The sequence below is a fragment of the Chiloscyllium punctatum genome, chromosome 1, assembly GCF_047496795.1.
Source record: "Chiloscyllium punctatum isolate Juve2018m chromosome 1, sChiPun1.3, whole genome shotgun sequence".
Taxonomy (NCBI): Eukaryota; Metazoa; Chordata; class Chondrichthyes; order Orectolobiformes; family Hemiscylliidae; genus Chiloscyllium; species Chiloscyllium punctatum.
The window spans coordinates 139,948,737-139,966,236 of NC_092739.1; positions in this window are offsets into that span (position 1 = coordinate 139,948,737).

The window sequence follows — 17,500 nt, forward strand, 5'->3', positions numbered from 1 at the left end:
CAGGCTAGATCAGGTAAGGATGTCAGATTTCCCTCTTGAAAGGATATTAGTGAACCGGATGTGCTTTTTAAAATGACAGCCAACGGCACTTGTCATCGTCACCATTACTGAGACTAGCTTTCAATTCGAGATTTACTAATGAAATTCAACTTCTGTCATGGTCAGACTTGAACCATGTCCTCAGAGCAACAGGACTCCAGCCAACAGTTTCATTGTCATATTAGACTCTTAACTCTAGATCTGTTATTGAAATCAAATTCCACCACTTGCCATGACAGACTTCAAACTCAGGCCTCCACAACATTATCTGGGTCAGTGGATTAATGACCAAGTGATAATACCATGAGGCCATGATTTTCCCCAGAATGATTTTAAGAGGTAACTTAGTTATGGCAATAATAGCCATTTTTAAAGAATTTGTCTTCATGCAAGTGTTTTCCAGGTAAAGGGCAATTATCCCATATTCCACCGTTGTACTTAATAAAACCTAAAGATGGAATGAAGCATTGTACAGCTAGTTCTTGGACAACATGCGTTCTGGGCAGCACAGTCTGCTTATAGTCTCACTGATGTATTAAGGAATGGTATTGCTGAAAATGTTTACCCCTGTTCACAATAATGAGATTTCAGCGGTGATCGTTTTGCACATTTCATTTTGTGCAAGTGTCTGTTCAGCTGCCGACAGAGAAACTTTCGGGGAGGGGTATGTACAGAGAGCAACTTTCGGGGAGGGGTATGTACAGAGAGCAACTTTCAGGGAGGGGCACTGTACAGAGAGCAACTTTCGGGGAGGGGTATGTACAGAGAGCAACTTTCAGGGAGGGGCACTGTACAGAGAGCAACTTTCGGGGAGGGGTATGTACAGAGAGCAACTTTCAGGGAGGGGCACTGTACAGAGAGCAACTTTCAGGGAGGGGCACTGTACAGAGAGCAACTTACTGGGAGGGGCACTGTACAGAGAGCAACTTTCGGGGAGGGGTATGTACAGAGAGCAACTTTCAGGGAGGGGCACTGTACAGAGAGCAACTTTCGGGGAGGGGTATGTACAGAGAGCAACTTTCAGGGAGGGGCACTGTACAGAGAGCAACTTACTGGGAGGGGCACTGTACAGAGAGCAACTTACTGGGAGGGGTATGTACAGAGAGCAACTTTCGGGGAGGGGCACTGTACAGAGAGCAACTTTCGGGGAGGGGCACTGTACAGAGAGCAACTTACTGGGAGGGGCACTGTACAGAGAGCAACTTTCGGGGAGGGGTATGTACAGAGAGCAACTTAATGGGAGGGGTATGTACAGAGAGCAACTTTCGGGGAGGGGCACTGTACAGAGAGCAACTTTCGGGGAGGGGTATGTACAGAGAGCAACTTTCGGGGAGGGGCACTGTACAGAGAGCAACTTTCGGGGAGGGGTATGTATAGAGAGCAACTTTCGGGGAGGGGTATGTACAGAGAGCAACTTTCAGGGAGGGGCACTGTACAGAGAGCAGTTTTCGGGGAGGGGTATGTACAGAGAGCAACTTTCGGGGAGGGGCACTGTACAGAGAACAACTTACTGGGAGGGGCACTGTACTGAGAGCAACTTTCAGGGAGGGGTATGTACAGAGAGCAACTTTCGGGGAGGGGTATGTACAGAGAGCAACTTTCAGGGAGGGGCACTGTACAGAGAGCAGTTTTCGGGGAGGGGTATGTACAGAGAGCAACTTTCGGGGAGGGGCACTGTACAGAGAGCAACTTTCGGGGAGGGGCACTGTACAGAGAGCAACTTTCGGGGAGGGGTATGTACAGAGAGCAACTTTCAGGGAGGGGCACTGTACAGAGAGCAACTTTCAGGGAGGGGCACTGTACAGAGAGCAACTTTCGGGGAGGAGTATGTACAGAGAGCAACTTTCGGGGAGGGGTATGTACAGAGAGCAACTTTCAGGGAGGGGCACTGTACAGAGAGCAACTTACTGGGAGGGGCACTGTACAGAGAGCAACTTACTGGGAGGGGTATGTACAGAGAGCAACTTTCGGGGAGGGGTATGTACAGAGAGCAACTTTCGGGGAGGGGCACTATACAGAGAGCAACTTACTGGGAGGGGCACTGTACAGAGAGCAACTTTCGGGGAGGGGTATGTACAGAGAGCAACTTACTGGGAGGGGTATGTACAGAGAGCAACTTTCGGGGCGGGGTATGTACAGAGAGCAACTTTCAGGGAGGGGTATGTACAGAGAGCAACATTCAGGGCGGGGTATGTACAGAGAGCAACTTTCGGGGAGGGGTATGTACAGAGAGCAACATTCGGGGCGGGGTATGTACAGAGAGCAACTTTCAGGGAGGGGCACTGTACAGAGAGCAACTTACTGGGAGGGGCACTGTACAGAGAGCAACTTTCGGGGAGGGGCACTGTACAGAGAGCAACTTTCGGGGAGGGGTATGTACAGAGAGCAACTTTCGGGGAGGGGTATGTACAGAGAGCAGTTTTCGGGGAGGGGCACTGTACAGAGAGCAGTTTTCGGGGAGGGGCACTATACAGAGAGCAACTTACTGGGAGGGGCACTGTACAGAGAGCAACTTTTGGGGAGGGGTATGTACAGAGAGCAACTTTTGGGGAGGGGTATGTACAGAGAGCAACTTTCGGGGAGGGGTATGTACAGAGAGCAACTTACTGGGAGGGGCACTGTACAGAGAGCAGTTTTCGGGGAGGGGCACTGTACAGAGAGCAGTTTTCGGGGAGGGGCACTATACAGAGAGCAACTTACTGGGAGGGGCACTGTACAGAGAGCAACTTTCGGGGAGGGGTATGTACAGAGAGCAACTTTCAGGGAGGGGCACTATACAGAGAGCAACTTTTGGGGAGGGGCACTGTACAGAGAGCAACTTTCGGGGAGGGGCACTGTACAGAGAGCAACTTACTGGGAGGGGTATGTACAGAGAGCAACTTTCGGGGAGGGGTATGTACAGAGAGCAACTTTCAGGGAGGGGCACTGTACAGAGAGCAGTTTTCGGGGAGGGGTATGTACAGAGAGCAACTTTCTGGGAGGGGTATTACAGAGAGCGGTTTTCGGGGAGGGGTATGTACAGAGAGCAGCTTTCTGGGAGAGATCCATTGAGCTTCCTGTGAAAGGTTCACTACTCCCAGATGATCCCCTTTTTTGAAAAATATGGAGGGGCACAGTGACAAGAATGTCAGCAAGAAGCGCCCTGGCGATAAAATTGTGGATGGTGAATACAAAAGAAAGGCTATAAGACTGGAAGAGAAGCTAGATATTATCAAGTGTTTTGAGCATAAGGAGAGGGTATGCAGTACAGCTCACTTAACAAGAAATGAGGGAGTCTACCTCACACACCACGATGACCCTCTGTCCCTCTATTAGCAATATTTTTCAAATGTGCTGTGTTAAATTTACCTTTGTTTTGTTGATACATATGTTTTGTACCTTAATTCAGGCTATGCTATACTTTATGTTAGACCTTTAGGTGATTTTTGAGCAATCATGAATAATTTTTTATGCAGCTCTACCCACTTATCCCATAGGCCCCATTACTAATGATTCATGATTTTCTATAAAGTGAAGTTTCGCTAGAACCCACCTCCAGCGTTATAGGAGGACTACCTGCATCTTTTATAGCAAACTAGACTGCAAGTGTATTGCAATCTCAATGAAACAATGCACAGACATTAAGAACATAAATAAAGAGGAATTGGAAAGAGCATCCTGCCTAGTCAGCTAATAGTTGTTTCGAAGATTGGACTCCTGCTATTTGTGTGGTACAATTATTTTCTGTGGATCAAAACTGAGTGAGAAGATGTTGTTTTAAGTTGTATTTGAATCCCATTCAATCAGCCTATATTCATGGCTGCCTTCTCTGTCTTTACTCCCTTCTTCCTCTTTTCCAGCTCGTTTAGAAAGAAAGACACACATTTCTATAATTCTTTTCATGACTTCAGGATATCCTAAAACTCCTTACTGCCAGAGAAATATTTTTTTAAGGTGTAGTCACTGGTGTAATGTAAGAAGACAGCAGCCAATTTAGGGACAATAAGATCCAACAAACAACAATGAAATAATGATTGATGTGATAATGCACAAAAGATGGATTTTCTTGGGTTATTTAGTGGCTGAGAAAGTTGTCAGGAAAACCACACCTAGGCCTCTGCCTCTACTGGAAGGATATAAAAACCTGATCATGGAAAACCATGGCTAACAGGTCAAAGGTCAACCAGATCACATGGGAAGCAGCATACGGTCAGTTGCCTGGTGGACTACCTGTAGGAATGCAAAGAGTCATGGGAAGTGAAATAGAGGTGAATCAAATCCATATTTGTTTGGTTCCAGCTAAAAATGAATTAGAAATCTCTCTCCCTTTCAATCTCTCACTTGCCCTCAATGTCAGCAAAACCAAAGAATTGATTATTGAATTCAGGAAGAAAGGAGGAGGATACCTCCCCCCCCCCCCCCCACCTCCGTCTACATCAATGGAGCTGAAGTAGAGCTGGTTGACAGCATCAAGTTCCTGGGAGTGACAATAATCAACAATTTGTCTGGACCTCCCACGTAGATACGATGGTCAAGAAGGCGCAACAATGCCTCTTCTTCCTCAGAAGGCTAAGGAAACTTAGCATGTCCATAAAGACCCTCACCAACTTTTACAGATGCACCATAAAAAGCACTCTATCTGGGTGCATAACAGCTCAGTACAGCAACTGCTCTGCCCAGGAGCATAAGGAGCTACAGGAAGTTGTGTGTATAGCCCAGAACATCACAGAAGCCAACCTCTCATCCTCTGGACTCTATTTATATTTCTTGTTGCCATAGAAAGGCTGCCAACATCATCAAAGACCCCTCCCACCCTGGTAAAATTATTTTCCAACCTCTTCCATCAGGCAGAAGATACAGAAGCTAAAACACGCACACCAACAGGTTCAAGGACAGCTTCTTCCCTGCTGTTGTTAGACTGCTGAATGGACTTCTCGAACTTCAAATCTAATGTCAAAAACATTCTTGTCACTATGTCCCTCCATATTTTCAAAAAAAAAGGGATCACTCGGAGTAGTGAACCTTTCACAGGAAGCTGCTCAATGGATCTCTCCCAGAAAATTGCTCTCTGTGGCATTGTAATCTTCTAGGCATCACTCTGTCTAAGCACTCTATGACCTGTATGTCCTTATTTGCTATGACCTGCCTGTACAACTCACAAAACAAAACTTTTCACTGGACTTATGTACATGTGACTACAATAAATCAAGTCAATCAGGTCAATCGGAAAGATGTTGTGAAACTTGAAAGGGTTCAGAAAAGATTTACAAGGATGTTGCCAGGGTTGGAGGATTTGAGCTACAGGGAGAGGCTGAACAGGCTGGGGCTATTTTCCCTGGAGTGTCAGAGGCTGACCGGTGACCTTATAGATGTTTACAAAATTATGAGGGGCACGGATAGGATAAATAGACAAAGTCTTTTCCCTGGCATCGGGGAGTCCAGAACTAGAGGGCATAGGTTTAGGGTGAGAGGGGAGAGATATAAAAGAGACCTAAGGGGCAACATTTTCACACAGAGGGTGGTACGTGTATGGAATGAGCTGCCAGAGGAAGTGGTGGAGGCTGGTACAATTGCAACATTTAAGAGGCATTTGGATGGGTATATGAATAGGAAGGGTTTGGAGGGATATGGGCCAAGTGCTGGCAGGTGGGACTAGATTGGGTTGGGATATCTGGTTGGCATGGACGGGTTGGACCGAAAGGTCTTTTTCCATCCTCTATGACTCTATGACCAGGTTATAGTCCAACAGGTATACACCAGAATTTCAAACATATAATGCAAGTTGACACTTTGACACAGGACCTTCTTTTGGAATATGTCAAAACTAGACCTCAACTGCTCTCTCAAGTGTATGTAGAGAAAAATGAAGATGATGCAGAAGAATTCCCCCCTTGTCCTGGCCAAGCTGAATCTCCGAACCAGCACCAGTAAGAATTCACCTGGTCGTTACTTCATTGTTGTTTGAGATGGCTGGGGAGGACAGGAGGAAGTGGTAAATGAATGGGCTTCTGTGTTTCCTACAATATAACTGGCTATCTTTTCTGCCAACATCATTACTGAGGGTTGGGCCATGGTTTTCGATTGAATTGGTCTATGTTTATGGGTAAAGTGGTGCAGTGAGTTGCTGTTGTTTTCTGCAAATCAGCTGACAAGGAGACTCTCCCACACTTACTGCCTGCCATTAGGTATATCAGAAGGATTTACAGGATAAAAATCGAACTGTTTGGTCACATTACAAACCCCTAACTGGGGCAACAAGTCCGAGTGTGGGATGCAACCCAGAGGTAGGGAATACTACCACTGTGCCACAAAACATTTCTGCATGGCAACAGTGTGTCGGGATATTCTGAAGCTTGTATACCTTTCTTGTAAAAATTAGAATTTCTACAGTCTTACTTTACAGACGCTGTAAGCAAGGTTATCAAGGGGAAACAACAAATGTTGGAGATCACAGCAGGTCAGACAGCATTCATGGAGAGAGAGCAAGCTAACATTGAGTCTAGGCAGAAGTGGGTGCTGCTGATGAAGGGCTTTTGCCCAAAATGTCGATTTTCCTATTCCTCGGACGCTGCCTGATCTGCTGTGCTTTTCCACCACCACTCTCGTCCTAACATTGAGTCTAGATGACTCACTTCATTTCAGGTCTGATGAAGAGTCATCTAAACTCAACATTAGCTCTCTCTCCATGGATGCTCTCCATGTGATCTCCAGCATTTGTTGTTTTCCATACAGATTCCAACATCTACATTAATTTGCTCCTATTAAAGGTATCAAGGGAAATGGAGTTATGCCACAGATACAGCCATGATCTTATTGAATGGCAGTCCAGGCTCCTGTTCTTATGTGAGTACTTCTATGATTGTTCTGTTCCTTTCAGTTCCTGCACGTGCTAAACAAGGCATAGTTTCACAACCTGCTGCACACTAACTTCTGTGGGTCAAATGTTAAAACAAAATAGCAGAATCATTTCAAGCATGTGACCTTTCCTCAGTTACGAGCCAACGATCAGGTTCAATAAACCAAACTGTCACAGCAAAAAGGCAAGTATTTATTTATTTTGTGGAATTCCTCACATGTAAAATCCACTTTTTATGCACCAGATCTGCAGGGACTAATACTGAATTAATAATAGCCTGAGATTGATCCCCAGTCACCATCAAGAGCATTGAACAACATCTAATTATAAAATGTCCCGGATGCACAGAGTTGTTCAGATGACACCTATTCATCAATAATCCAGATGATTAACTGCAAAAATGTTCAGATTAGAAAGTGAATCCTTTCCAAACTTAGCCAACATTAAGCAAACCGTCACGAAGCCTCCATTGCATTTTAACAACGAGAGGTTGTCACTTTGTCCTTTACATGTTTCCATCACCCAGATTCATGGTATCACATCCTTCTCAGGTTTTGTATGGAAAGTTGGAGCAGACAGCAGATCACCTTTCATCTAATTATGGTGAGGGTTTACTAAACAGGCGATAAAACCCATCTGTACAGTGCCACTGCCAGACAGACCTGTTGTTAGGTGGGTGGTGGGGAGGGTTAAGGACAAGGTGGGTGGTCAGTTCCTGTGTGGTGTCAGTCTGGAATCACACATACAGTTATAAGTGATGGTGGTACTGAACTCGTCGTATAGGCCAATGCTGTGAGTACATGGGTTCAAATCAGCTTCAAGGATTTAAAATAAATGAATAGAACCTTGAATCTCAGAAATAGTATCCATCATCAATTGCTGTAAACATCCATTCTTTCACTAATGCTCTTTAGGGAAAATAATCAGCCACCATCACCTGGTCTGGCCTGCAGTGACTCCAGATCTACAGCAATGTTGGTTGGTGACTCTTAACTGCCCTCGGAGTAACCATCAAACCATTCAATTCTAAGTGTTGTGAAGACACCTTCATTACTGGCATGCTTTATGGACTGATGTCTGCAAGACTGTGAAAATGGATTAATTTGAGGTATTGAAGAGATACCTGAATTTTATGGTGGCAGGGTGGCCCAGTGGTTAGCTCTGCTGCCTCACAGTGCCAGGGACACAGGTTCAATTCCACCCTTGGGTGATTATATCCAGCTGATCCAGTTTTCTCCCACAGTCCAAAGGTTAGGGGGATTAGCCATGGGATGGGGTGGCAAGGATGATTTCAGAGGATTGGAGTGGACTCGATGGGATGAATTGTTTCTTTCCACCCTGTAGGGTTCCCATGATTTTTTCTTTCATTTAGTGCAATATATTTTTAAAAATGCCGACTGGAAGTCACATGTCTGTGTTTATGGCTGTCAGGTAGTGGTTGATTGCATTCTTTTGGAATTCATTTCGGATTTGAAACTCACCTTTTTTATCCTTCTGAGAAATTCTTGTAACAATCCCATATGAGCTACAAAGTCAAAACAGCTATTTCCTACAGTGGCATGGAGAATGTGGATAGCCAAAGTCTCTTTCCCAGGGTAGGGAAGTCTAAAACAAGAAGGTATAGCTTTAAAGGTGTGAGAGGAAAGATTTAAAAGGGACCTGAAAGATGGGAGTGGTACATATATGGAATGAATTTGCAGAGGAAGTGGTAGAGGTGGGTACAGTTACAACATTTAAAAGACCTTTGGACAGGTTTTTAACAGGAATTGTTTAGAGGGACACCAGCGCGGGGAGGAGTGAGTCCCGGAGGAGACACCGGCGCGGGGAGGAGTGAGTCCCGGAGGAGACACCGGCGCGGGGAGGAGTGAGTCCCGGAGGAGACACCGGCGCGGGGAGGAGTGAGTCCCGGAGGAGACACCAGCGCAGGGAGGAGTGAGTCCCGGAGGAGACACCGGCGTGGGGAGGAGTGAGTCCCGGAGGAGACACCAGCCCGGGGAGGAGTGAGTCCCTGAGGAGACGCCAGCGCAGGGAGGAGTGAGTCCCGGAGGAGACACCAACGTGGGGAGGAGTGAGTCCCGGAGGAGACACCGGCGCGGGGAGGGGTGAGTCCCGGAGGAGACACCGGTGTGGGGAGGAGTGAGTCCCGGAGGAGACACCGGCGCAGGGAGGAGTGAGTCCCGGAGGAGACACCGGTGTGGGGAGGAGTGAGTCCCGGAGGAGACACCGGCGCAGGGAGGAGTGGGTCCCGGAGCAGACACCGGCGCGGGGAGGAGTGAGTCCCTGAGGAGACACCGGTGTGGGGAGGAGTGAGTCCCGGAGGAGACACCAGCATGGGGAGGAGTGAGTCCCGGGGGAGACACTGGCGCGGGGAGGAGTGAGTCCCGGAGGAGACACCGGCGCGGGGAGGAGTGAGTCCTGGAGGAGACACCGGTGTGGGGAGGAGTGAGTCCTGGAGCAGAAACCAGCGTGGGGAGGAGTGAGTCCAGGAGGAGACACCGGCGCGGGGAGGAGTGGGCCTTGGAGCAGACACCGGCGCGGGGGGGGGGAGTGGGCCCTGGAGCAGACATTGGCGCAGTGGGTGGGGGGGGTGGTGCGTGGCTCCTGGAGTGGTCACTTGGTCACTATTGGAGTGGAGACGTTGTTGGCCTGGGGGCTGGCACGAGCAGTCAGACTGATGAAGGGCTTTTGCCCGAAACGTCGATTTCGAAGCTCCTTGGATGCTGCCTGAACTGCTGTGCTTTTCCAGCACCACTAATCCAGAATCTGGTTTCCAGCATCTGCAGTCATTGTTTTTACCATGAGTGGAAGCCCCTGCGCTGAGCTACTGCACTGTCATATTTATTTGTAAATTGTTTATCCGACCATAATGTCTATTCTTTTAACTATGTTATATTTCGAACTTATTCTGTGAATCACTGTAAAGTAGTGCAACTAACTTTCTTATTTTTATTCTTGTATTTGTATCTGAGATTTTTACCAGCGTCCTTTGTACCTGAGATGGTGCTATAAGTGGTGACATTGTAAACTTTTCACTGTATTGGAATACACATAATAATAAAGGATATGCATTTATAAGGATGGTTTTAAACTAAATAATGGAGGCCAGGGATGAAATATGGGAAAATATGATATTTCAAAGTACAGAAGTTCAGTTTATAGGTTCCTATGAGATATTTAATTCTTCTGAACTCCACTGAATATAATCCTAACAGATTGAAGCGGTCTTCATATATCAGTCTCACTTTCTCAGGAATCAGGTTTGTAAATTCTGGAAAAGCTCTCTCAGACGGGGAAAGTAACAAATAAAACTCCTCTATTCAAGGATGGAGAGAGGCAAAACCGGGAAATTATATGTTTGGTAGCTTTATGTTTGTCATGGGGAAGCTGTTAGAAATGATCATTGAAGAGATTATAGCTGTGCACTTAGAAACACTCAAGGTAATTGGGAAGAGTCATCATGGTTTCATGAAAGTAACATCATACTTAACCAATTTATTGAGCTTTTTGGAGTAAAATGCTGCCAATAATTGGGAGTCTTTAAATGTACTGCACGTGGACTTTGAGAAGATATTTGAGAAGGTGCAATATCAAAGGCTGATGTAGAAAATAAAAGCTCATGGTACTGTATTAGATTAGTTACAGTGTGGAAACAGGCCCTTCGGCCCAACAAGTCCACGCTGATGCGCAACCCACCCAGACCCATTCACCTACATTTACCCCTTCACCTAATACTACGGGCAATTTAGCATGGCCAATTCACCTAACCTGCACATTTTTTTGGATTGTGGGAGGAAACCAGAGCACCCAGAGGAAACCCACGCAGACACAGGGAGAATGTGCAAACTCCACACAGAGGGTCAACTGAGGTGGGAATTGAATCTGGATATCTGGCATTGTGAGGCAGCAGTGCTAACCACTGTGCCACCGTGCCGCCCACATATTGGGACGAATTGAAGATTGGCCAGCTGGCAGAAAACAGTAAGTATGCATGAGTGGCTATGATTGGCAGGATATGTTAAGTGAAGCCTTATGAGGTAGGCCATTTGGCCCATCAAGTCTTCTCCACCATTCAATGAGATCATGAGATCTGATAATCATCCAGTCCACTTTCTTGCCTTATCCCCATAACCTCTAATTCCTTTGTTGATTAAACATCTTTCTGTCTTAGCCTTGAGTATACATAACAACCCAGCCTCCACAACCCATGAGACCATAAGATATAGGAGATCAATAATGCTAATTATTAGGCTTATCGGTTATTCCAAACTGCTCCACCATTTGATCAAGGCTGATATATTTCTCAGTCCAATCTCCAATCTTCTCTCACTAACCTTGTATCCCCTTACTAATCAAGATCGTATCTATCTCTGCCCTAAAGCCATCTGCAGTGTAGAATTCCACAAACTGACCACTCGCTGGAAGGAAAAGTAACCTCCTCATCGCTGACTAAATGGGAAATCCCTTGCCGAGGTTCTGCTCTCTGATCTTTGAGGAAGGAGAAACAACCTTTCTGCAAGCTAGTCTGTCAGGTCCTCGTAGAAACTTACATTTCAATAAGGTCTCCTCTCATTCTTCTAAACCTCAGTGTGTACAAACCCAGCCTACCCAATGCCTCTTCAAAACAAAACCCTCCATACCTGGAAGCAACCTTCTCTGGCCTACCTCAAATACCAGTCTCTTTAAGAGAAACAAAACTCTTCAAAGTAGTTCAGAGTGGTCTGACTCGTGCTTTGTATGGTATTAGTGAGACCATACTATTTTTACACTACCTTTCAAAGGCTAAAAGTTCATTTTTCTTCACTATTACCTGCTGACGTTAGATGCTAGCTTTTCCTGATTCCTGTAAGAGAGTTTCCAAATCCTTTGGTCTTTCCCCATTTCAATAGCTTTCATCTGTGATGGGCTTCTACCTTTTATACTTTAAATCAAGGGCTTTGATGACAGGAGCAAAGCTGGCTAAATTCACAAATGACAAGAAGGAAAATAGGAAGGTTTTTTGTGAGGAAGTCATAAAGAAGTTGCAGGTGGATATACACAGGTAAAAATGAGTGGACAGAAGTCTGGCTGATGGAGCATAATGTGGGAAAATCTGAAGTCGTTCACTTTGGCAGGAAGAATGAAAAAGCAGAGTATTACTTAAACGGAGAAAGTGCAGAATTCCAAAGCACAGAGAGCTTTAAGTGTTTAAATGCAAGAGTTATAAAGAGGTAGTACACAGGTATAGCACATAATCGAGAATGGTAATGGCTTGCAATCCTTAATTATGCATATAACAATAAAGATGCTTTCTTCAGTTATATGGAGCATTGCTGAGATCACATCTCGAATATTGTGCACTGGATGTAGGTTTGCTCACTGAGCTGGGCGGGTCATTTCCAGACGTTTTGTCACCCTACTAGGTAACATCTTCAGTGAGCCTCAGGTGAAGCAGTGTACATGATTCCTGCTTTCGATTTATATGTTTGGGTTTCTTTGAGTTGATGATGTTATTTCTTGCACAGACTGTAACAAGCACTACATTGGACAAACAAGCAGAAAACTAGCCACCAGGATACATGAACACCAACTAGCCATAAAACAACATGACCCTCTCTCATGAGTATCCTTACATACAGATAAGGAAGGACACCACTTCGACTGGGACAACACATCTATCTTGGACAAGTCAAACAGAGACATGCATGAGAATTCCGAGAAGCATGGCATTCCAACCAGAACTCTATCAACAAACACATCGAGTTAGACCCCATCTACCACCCCCTGTGAAAAAGAACAGGAAATGACATCACCACAGTAAATAACATCAACCCAAAGAAACCCAAACTTATAAATAGAAAGCAGGAATCATGTGCACTGCTTCACCTGAGGCCCACTGAAGATAGAACATAGAAAAATACAGCGCGGTACAGGCCCTTTGGCCCTCGATGTTGCGCCGATCCAAGCCCACCTAACCTGCACTAGCCCACTATCCTCCATATGCCTATCCAATGCCCGTTTAAATGCCCATAAAGAGGGAGAGTCCACCACTGCTACTGGCTGGGCATTCCATGAACTCACAACTCGCTGAGTAAAGAATCTACCCCTAACATCTGTCCTATACCTACCAACCCTTAATTTAAAGCTATGCCCCCTCGTAATAGCTGACTCCATACGTGGAAAAAGGTTCTCATGGTCAACCCTATCAAAACCCCTAATCATCTTGTACACCTCTATCAAGTCACCCCTAAACCTTCTTTTCTCCAATGAAAACAGCCCCAAGTACCTCAGCCTTTCCTCATACAATCTTCCTACCATACTAGGCAACATCCTGGTAAACCTCTTCTGCACTCGTTCCAGTGCCTCCACATCCTTCCTATAGTATGGCGACCAAAACTGCACTCAATACTCCAGATGCGGTCGCACCAGAGTCTTATACAACTGCAACATGACCTCAGGATTCCAGAACTCAATTCCTCTCCCAATAAAAGCCAGTACGCCATATGCCTTCTTCACAGCACTATTTATCTGGGTGGCAGCTTTCAGAGATTTGTGTACATGGACACCAAGATCCCTCTGCTCATCCACACTACCAAGTATCCGACCATTAGCCCAGTACCCCATCTTTTTGTTACTCATACCAAAGTGAATCACCTCACACTTACCCACATTGAACTCCATTTGCCACCTTTCTGCCCAGCTCTGCAGCTTATCTATATTCCGCTGTAACCTGACACATCCTTCCTCACTGTCAACAACTCCACCGACTTTCGTATCATCCGCAAACTTGCTCACCCAACCTTCTAGCACCTCCTCCAGGTCATTTATAAAAATGACAAACAGCAATGGTCCCAAAACAGATCCTTGCAGAACACCGCTAGTAACTGCACTCCAAGATGAACTTTTACCATCAATTACTACCCTCTGTCTTCTTCCAGCCAGCCAATTCCTAATCCAAACCTCCAACTCACCCTCAATGCCATACCTACGTATTTTTTGCAGAAGCCTACCATGGGGAACCTTATCACACGCCTTACTAAAATCCATATATACCACATCTACCGCTTTACCCTCGTCCACCTCCTTAGTCACCTTCTCAAAGAATTCAATAAGGTTTGTGAGGCACGATGTTACCTAGTAGGGCGACATAACGTCTGGAAATGACCCTCCCAGCTCAGCAAGTAAACCTACATCCAGAATCTCAACCTGAGCTACAAATCTTCTCAAAACTTGCTTATATTGTGTGCAGTTTGGTCTCCTTACAGAAGACAAGATATAACTGGAGGTGATCAGAGGAAGTTCACTTGATAAACACCTGGAATGAATGGATTATTTTATGAGGAAAGATTGGACAAACTGGACTTGTTTCCCACTGGAGTTAAGGAAAGTAAAAGGGGTGCCTTTATGGAAGTGTATGAGATCCTGAATGGTTTTGACAAGGTGGTGTTTTCTCTTGTGAGTCAGTCCAGAACTGTGAGGTACGGTTTTAAAATTAAGCATTGCCTTTTAAAGAGAGAGTTGAGAAGTATTTTGTTTCTGTTAGATGGTTGTAATTTTATGCCGTCATTCAGACTGTCTATAATGCTGCCAGTCTCAGTGGTTACAGTTCGACTGCTGGAAAGATTGTGAACTGTAGGACACAGACATAAAGTGACTGGCAAAAGAAGGAAAAGCCAAATGGGGAAAAGCATTTGCAGGTGAGCTGCAAGGGACAGATTCAATTATGGTCCTTGATAGGGAATTGCAGAAGCACCTGATGGGACAGAGTCAGTAAGGCCACAGGGGAAAGGGTGGGCAGTGGGACTAGCTAAACTGCTCTTATGGAGAGTTAGAATTGGTTTGACAGTCCTAATGGACCCTTCCTGTGCCTTCACATTTCTATGATTCTCACACAACAGTTCCAAGTCATCACAGGTCCTGGTGCTTGGTAGCAAAGTCCACATCCCATGACACAGAAACCCTCTGGCTCTCCCCATGCTACTAACAAGCTCTCCTACTTGTTTAATGGCTGTTGAAGGTGAGCAGCTGAACATGGGAACATATGAATCAGGAGCAGGAGTAGGCCATTCAGCCCCTCGTGCCTGCTCTGCCATTCAATAAGATCGTGGCTGATCTGATTGTAACCTCATTTATGCACCACCCCTTCTAACACCTTGCTTAAGGAGAATTGATCTGCCTCTGCTTTAAAAATATTCAAGGTCCACCTCCTATTCAGGAAGAGTGTTCCAAAAAGTCATGACCTTCTGAAAAGAAAAGAATTTGCCTCATCTTTGTTCTAAACGGGTAAACCCTGATTTTTAAACAGTGACACATTATTCTAGTTTCTTTGATAAGAGGTAAGAGCCTCTCCAGATCAATCCTGTACAGACCCTCACTCTCCCCTCACTCTTCTCATTCCAGAAGATGACTAGACAACTGACACTGCCTCCAGGGGTACCATTTTGAAAAGACAGCCTCACCCCCCCCAATGGGGACCTTTAGACATCCCAGCATCCAGAGCGTCAGTATAATTCTACGCGTTTTTTTTAACAAAGACCATTTATTCACAACTAGAGCATAAAACAGAAATACCTTCAACATTACCACTTTTGGGATATAAGATCAGTGGTGTTCACCTAGTTTTCTGAGTAAACAGGCAGGTTTTTTTTACAACTTTTGAAATCAAGAGGGATATTTATTTGCTTGGACAGATGGAAGTAATCTGAAACAATGAGAATCAGACGTAAATAGAAACAGTGATACAGTCATTGGTTCTGGTAAATTCTTTCCTCTCTAGCTAAAGTGACTGAGAGATGGAGAAAATAATGTCACAACATAGACATGACCTGTTTTATGGTTGCTTATTCTAATGATGCACGTCTGCTCTCTTTTCCCAAATGCTATTTTTAAGATTGGACTTTGATTGGTTTAATGATGTAAATAAATTAGCTATGAAATGTCGCAGACACCTAACAACTTACTCTACATTGTCCAATTCTGCTATTCCCTGAAGAATGTGAACAGACGGAGGTAATTTGACCTTTTCACATCTGTGCTGCCATTCAGTCAGACCATGACTGATCTCTATTTCTAATCCTTTTATCCACATTTAATCAAACCCCATGATAACTCTGCCCAACAGAATTCACTTCACCTGTCAAAGGGGCAGCACTCCAAAAGCTTGTGATTTCCAATAAATCTGTCGGACTACAACTTGGTGTCATGTGACTTATGACTTCGTGCATCTCAGTCCAATACCGGCACCTCCACATTAACAGAATCCGTTTAGGAAAATTCAATTGACCTAACATTCTCGGGTTCTGTGCAGTTCTGGAATCCAGATTTTAGGAAGGATGTTGCAGGCCCACCTGTGGTGCAGTGGTAGTGTCTCTACCCCTGGATTAAGAGACCCAGATTCAAGTCCCACCTCCTCTTTATTTGACCATAGGCTGGCAATGACATTACAACCAAGTCTATTGCTGTTCTGACATGAATAAAACAAATGATGACGGATTCTGGAAATCTAAAACAAAAAACCTCCCAAAGTGCTGCAGAAACTCAGCAGATCTGGCAGCTTCTGTGGAGAAAGAAACACAGAGATGGTTTGTGTCCAGTTTTCAACTGACAATTACAATTATTTTACCATAGGAATGACCTTGGGACCTTATTTATAAAACTATGGATACTGACACCAGATAAGGTGTCACCTGTCCCAAGGAGATTGTGCCTACTGGGGTGGCACAGTGGTTAGCACTGCTGCCTCACAGTGCCAGGGACCTGGGTTCAAGTCCCACCCTCGGGTGACTGTGTGGCGTTTACACCTTCTGTGTCTGTATGGGTTTCTTCTGGATGCTCTAGTTTCCTCCCACAATCCAAAGATGTACAGGTCAGGTGAACTGGCCATGCTAGATTGCCTGAAGTGTTAGGTATGTTAGTCAGGAGTAAATATAGGATACAGGAATGGTCTGCGTAGGTTACTCTTTGCAGGGTTGGTGTGGACTTGTTGGGCCGAAGGGCCTGTTTCCACACTGTAAGGAATCTAATCTCTGCAGAACAACTGAAAACTACTGCTGTCTGCATGGCTGCACATTCCCCTATATGACTCAGTATGGGTCATGTGAACCTGTTATTGTTGTTTTTGTTTTAAAAGTGTAATAATTATTGATTGTAAAATGTTGCGAATTTAATTTAATGTTAATGTGTTCAAAATCAAAAGTGGTTTTGATGCAGTAAATTGTTTCCATGGCAGAAGGGTCAGCATGGTCAATGTAAGCTGACTAACCAATAAATCCAGAGAGAAATAAAGAGAAATGTATTTATGGAGGAATGATTTTTTTTTAAAGAAAATTGTCAAGTTGCTATGATCTGGCATGTGGGGTCTGAAAGGTAGTGCAATCTGATTCACTAGTCACATTCAAAAGAGAATTGGATGTATACTTGAATTGAAGACATTTACTGGGCTATGGACAAAGAATGAGTCAGTGAGGATAAATGGTTCGCTCTTTTAAAGAGCTGACTGGCCTTCTCCTGTACTGAATGATCCTATAATGAACAGTTTGATCATGCCGGCCTGACTGCTCCAGACTGCAAAACAGAAGCAAACCCAGCGACTGTCTTCCTTGGAGCATTATTGTCCCAGAGGCTCTAGGCAGCACCCATTGACACCCGCAG